This window comes from Rhamphochromis sp. 'chilingali' (genome assembly GCF_963969265.1).
Source record: "Rhamphochromis sp. 'chilingali' genome assembly, chromosome: 14".
In the NCBI taxonomy this organism is placed as follows: Eukaryota; Metazoa; Chordata; class Actinopteri; order Cichliformes; family Cichlidae; genus Rhamphochromis; species Rhamphochromis sp. 'chilingali'.
In genome coordinates, this window is record NC_137941.1 from 15027505 (window position 1) to 15033119 (window position 5615).

Here is a 5615-nt window from a genome sequence, read left to right on the forward strand (position 1 = left end):
GTCTGCTTTGTTCTATAAGTGTTCCTTCAAACCTCCACATAATAGGTAATGTGTGGAAATATTAGCAAACTGAACCCTGACTGTGCACAGACCTTTAGATTTTATGTAACAACTGACACCACCCAATCTCAAGGTGCTGGACAGGATCCTTAAAGCAAAAATCACCTACACTGCTGTTAAAATCAAATGTGTAAAGCCTTCTACTGAAAAGGAAGCTTCATCCATCTGGAATTAAATCTAGTGCAAAATGCGCAGGGGTCTGAGTACTTTCAGAATCTGCAGCCAGCGTCACAGTCTGTCTACTGCATGAGCCAAGATCACATCATCAGTTTCTTTTTATTCAATTTTCTAACACAGAGGAAGTAAGAGTACATGTGAAATACAGTGAAGTGTTTCACTACCTCCATATGCATAAAACGATTGCTTTAGCAGCTTCAGATAGATGTTATATTGCGGACATCTTCTTGCTGTCCTCTCCAAACAGTGACTCTGCACTGTAAAAACCACCCACAGACCCGGGAGTCTGTTCAGACACAAAGACGCCTCTCCTCCTCTTTCCTGTTTTTTTCTTTTTTTAATCGCTAATCAATTTCCCCTCAAAGGAACCAGAGAGCTGTTTAATGGTTACAAAAAAGCGGAAAACAAGCAGAGAAATAGATCAAAGCGTCTCTAACACTAGCCAGGTGCAAAGCTCTGGGATCAAACCTTTTATGTGTAGCTAATTCACAATATTATAGTCAGACTTTGTCTTTTAAATTGGTGGTTCTATGGCAATTAAAATGCAGCGACGTCACTCACCATAGTCATTTATAGGCTAATAATATCTGAGCATCTGAGGTGGCTGATTGGATGACTGGTGCTTTAGATAAGACGTTTATTGCACATTATATTTAATATCCAGCAAGAGCTTCTTAAACACTTCAAAGTATGTTTTGATAATTTTGAAGAAAAACTTCATTTCTTTATTAATTTTACCTGGAAGTTATACCGTTAATAGCCCACAAACACTTCTTTGTGGCACCGTACACCTGAGCTGATGCAAACCGACACAGTCAAACAGGTGGGCGCTTATTTGTCATATGATGGAGCTGACCTTTCATTGGTAAGAATAAGCAGCTCGGACAACAGAACAGCAGAGGTCTTTCAGAAAGCAGCTCCTGGAGTGTGGCAGGCTGGGCGCTGATCTTTTGTGACAGCTGTTGTGCGGTAAGGTGCGGCTCCGCTAGGCCGAGAAGTCATTTCGCACACGCGCTGCTGCAACACTTTGTGGTCGCAGCTGCACCTGCGATGCAGACCCTTATAGTGTATGAGCAGAGGAGAGAAAGGTGTCACACACATAAAGACGCACGCCACATGGTGGAGATAACACCGCGGTGACTGCAGCTCAAGCTGAAGAAAAGAGACCTGAAAGGAAGATGTTATCAGGACGGCTGTAGTCAAAATCAATTTGCCAGATTATTTACTTCTATTTTGGCAACACAACAACAACAGCTTCCCAGCGGCTGTTGCTCATGCACTTACTGTATGTGGGAGAAGCACTGTTATATGTTACAGTAGTGACATTTCTGAATGTCACACACGTTACTTGTGCGCTGGATAATTTTGACACTGAGTGATTGGCACTCTTCTTCTGCACTCAGATGAAAATCATTTGCACAGAAAGAGCACTTCGAGTTATCTGCTTTTCTGACTCATTTGCTTCAACTTCCATCTTTTTCTTATCTTTACTTTTTCTTCTTGCTCGCTCTCTCTATCGCCACGTCTCCTCGGCTATATGATAGATCTGTTCTGTCAACGCAACTTCTTATCTTTACTCACCAAGTCTCCCCTTTAAAGAGTCTGTCTTTTTCTTATAAAATATGATGCTTTTAATAGAAAAGTCATACATGGGAGTAATTATTGTCTTTCATAAGGCTTACTGTAGTATACTTTCATGTGTTCACCTTTAACACAAACTGAGCCATGTGGCATTATTATTTTTCCTGTGATAATTTAAAAGTTTTCTAAATTCAAATCAATCGCATGCACTGTGGAGTTAAGCTGCAGTATAACTTAAATAGAGGAAGTCAGGGATGTGACCGTAACCTGCAGACAGAGTCAGGCGATAATGGAGCCAGGCCTGGGGGAGGAAGAGCTTGCAACACCGTGAGAAGCAATTTGAGGTAGCTCAATAAGTCATGACCCTGTAGAGGTTTTATCATGCAGCATTCAGGCTTTCATGTGCTGTGACAGAATCAGAAGGTGCACCATTAGGCATGAATTCCCAAGGTACGGCATCAGATCGGAAAGAAAGGACACTTTGCCCAGCTGGCAAGTCACATTTGACCTATTGTTCATACTGGATGCATAGAATAGGTTACAAATGTAGTCATTCTGTTTTCAGATCTGTCCTGTAATAATATATTCGATCCATTTTAAAATATATTTGCTCATATAAAAGTGATATACAAGTGCTTAAAAGGGCTTGCCCCAGATTATCTAGTGGATTTCTTTTTACATTCCTATGCCCCATATTGCTCACTTAGAGTTGTGGATCATCATCCAGTATCTCTTGGTCTTAGTCTATTGTTACCTTCATTAGGTTTATAATTGTGATTCTGTTTATTGTATAGGTTTTTATTTTGCTGCACTAATGTAAGGTGACCTTAAGGCTCTTTAAAGGTGGTATAAATAAAATATATTATTATTATTATTATTATTATTATTATTATTATTATTATTATTATTATTATTATTATTATGAATTCCCAGTTGGCTTGTAAAGGTGACTGTGTATTCAGTCACAGTACCAACACTCTGGAATAGTCTCCCTCCTCAGATTAGGCCATCTACCTCGCTAAAATTCTTCAAATCCCATCTTAAGACATATTTCCTTTCAATAGCTTTTTGGGCTTCGTACTACTTTTGAACATGCTGCATTTCCCCTAGTGCTTTCTTGTTTACGTTTATTATTTTAATTGTTGTTTTTACTGTGATCATTTTAGATTTTTACATGTTTTTTTAAAATATTGAATTATTATTTTTATTCATTTTATTGCCCTTAAATCATTTACATTGTGTTTTGATGATTTTATTCATTGTGCAGCACTTCGGTCAGCATCTGTTGTGTAGTTCATTAATGGTACAGTGACTGAGTGCAGCTGACAGCTGGGGCATGGGAGTGCACTGCATAGGCAGATAGGACAGTGGTGCTTGGCAGGGAGGCCAAAACTGTCACGGCTCATTTCTACGGTCAGGAATGAAGAGTACACTTCTCATCAGTGTATCTTTGCTCAGCCAAAAGATTAGCTCTTCACATAAACGCTGCAGAAGACTTTGTACTTTTGAAAACAGAATAGTTATTAACTCTATTAATTAGAGGTTGTGTGACCTTATAATTGCTTGTTTTTATTGTACTGCACCATCACTGTTTCTCTCTATCCTTTCAAACGGAAAAGCACTCGAATGAGTACTCCTCTATGTCATTCAGGTCTCACGAGAGCAGGTGGTGGTGGTGATGATGAAAGCCCACAGACGGGTGTGTGATGCCAGTGTGAGCCAGATGTCAAACTGAGGTCTTCAGCTGTTTTCCTGGCCACTGAAAGTGCACAAACAGCTTCACACACAATTGACTCAAAATAAAGACCGCTTGATTAAAAATACACTTTGGTCATGGTGACAGGTCAGGGAAAATGTGATGCAGCAAACTGTAAAAGCAGGAAGAGCGCAGAAGGTCTTTTGTTGTTCTGTTGAAACCATCTCATTAATAAATAAAATAATCTGTCTGTGTGGGGCTGGTCTTAGCTTTTGTTGTGTACCATTCATCCAGTCTGCTTTACACTTGGTGGGTTTAGGCCTATTGCTGATAATGCAGAGCCAAGCTTGAAGTAGTTTGGATGAATGCTTCAGGTAGAGTAGAAATACAGACTAAAACTTGTCAAGCTCCTCATAGATTACCAAATGTTTTCAAATTCATGGGTTTTCTTGGAGAATCAAGCAGTTGTAAAAATGAAGACATTGCAGAAATGGCAAAAACTGTAGTTTCTCTCCTGCTCAGTCCATTGTGTTAAAGGTATATAATAGATGGATCCTACTGTGAGATCATCTACTGATTTGTGAGCTTTACAATGAGTGTTTTTGAAATCACCATCTTGATGTTTTGAAACCATAATCTAAAGTCATTTACTCATTCAGGTCAGGGCTGTGGACTGTTTTTCTTATGGATTCATACAGAACTGAGGGTCTTTTTGCAGCCACTGATATCCCTCGTGTGTGTCTTATCTATAAGACAATAAGTTAGGGGTGTGGCTGCTTTGATTGACAGGAGCTGTAGCTTATTCTGGTGATTTGAGTTAGTGAGCTCGACTTCTTGACTGTCGATGTGTGGAAAATAATCACAACATTTCACTTTTTCCACATTTTGTCACGTTACAGTATTACTTCTCGCTGTTGAAAACACTACATCCACATGAACAGATTACAGATTCAAATCATTACCCAGAAATATTACTACACTAAAACAGTTTGTATATCAGGAATGAAAGATAGCAAAGTCTTCTCATTCATCAAAAATCAGTTTGAAAGTGCAATTTAAGAAAAAAGCAAAAAAAAAACAACTCCCTCCCTTGATACTCTGTCAGAGTGGTCTCTTGAAAAGGTTATTACCTGGTGGTAATGGTGTATAGAGAAACTTCCCCCCGAAAGTCAAGTAATAATTCCCTTTCGGTGACAACACTGTTCTGATTGTAGCTGGCAGAGAGTGGCATGGTTAGAAGGTCAGTAAAGTCTGAAACGCACTCACGCAACAGCTGTAATGGATTGCAGGTTCAATAACACATCGACACCACTATTATTTTAAAACAACAAAGACTCATTACATATTGTGCTGCACTGTGCTTGCATGACTGCAGTGAATGATGAGTTCCTGCTGTTGTCTCTCATGAATCTTGTCTTTAGCGTGAAAATTGTTTGGTTTAGCAAAATCTGATGTATCCTCTAATTACAAGCTGCCATAGCAAAGCTGGTATTGCTTTTACCTTGTGAGTCTATTTGTGACTGCGCTGTGTTGGGTACACCTACCACAGCCGCATCTATGACAAAGGTGGCTGTGCGTACTTTGGCAGGTGCATTTTTGTCTGTCTTCCGAGTGGGGGGTATAATTATTTGATCCCCTCCTGAATTTGTATGTTTACTGACTTACAAGGTAATGAAAAGTCTCTAGTTTTTATGGCAGTTTCATTTTAATGGTGAGAGACAGAATATTAAGCAAAAATTTCAGAAAAAAACATCACATTAAATAAAAGCTATGAACTGATTTGTATTTTACTGAGTGAAATTTGATCCCCTACAACTCATCCAGAGTCCTACATATCAGCTGTGTGCTGATTTTTTTGTGATTACAATCAATCAATCACAATAAATAAATAAAAAATGCTATGTATATAAAACACACCCGTCCACATAATCAGTTTCTTCCACTCCAAACTCTCCACAACCACCGGCAAGACCAAAGAGCTGTCAAAAGACATCAGGGACAAGAGTGCAGACCTGCACAAAGCTGGAATGGGCTGCAAAACCATCAGTGAGAAGCTTGGTGTGAAGGTGACAACTGTTAGTGCGATTATCCGGAAAAGGAA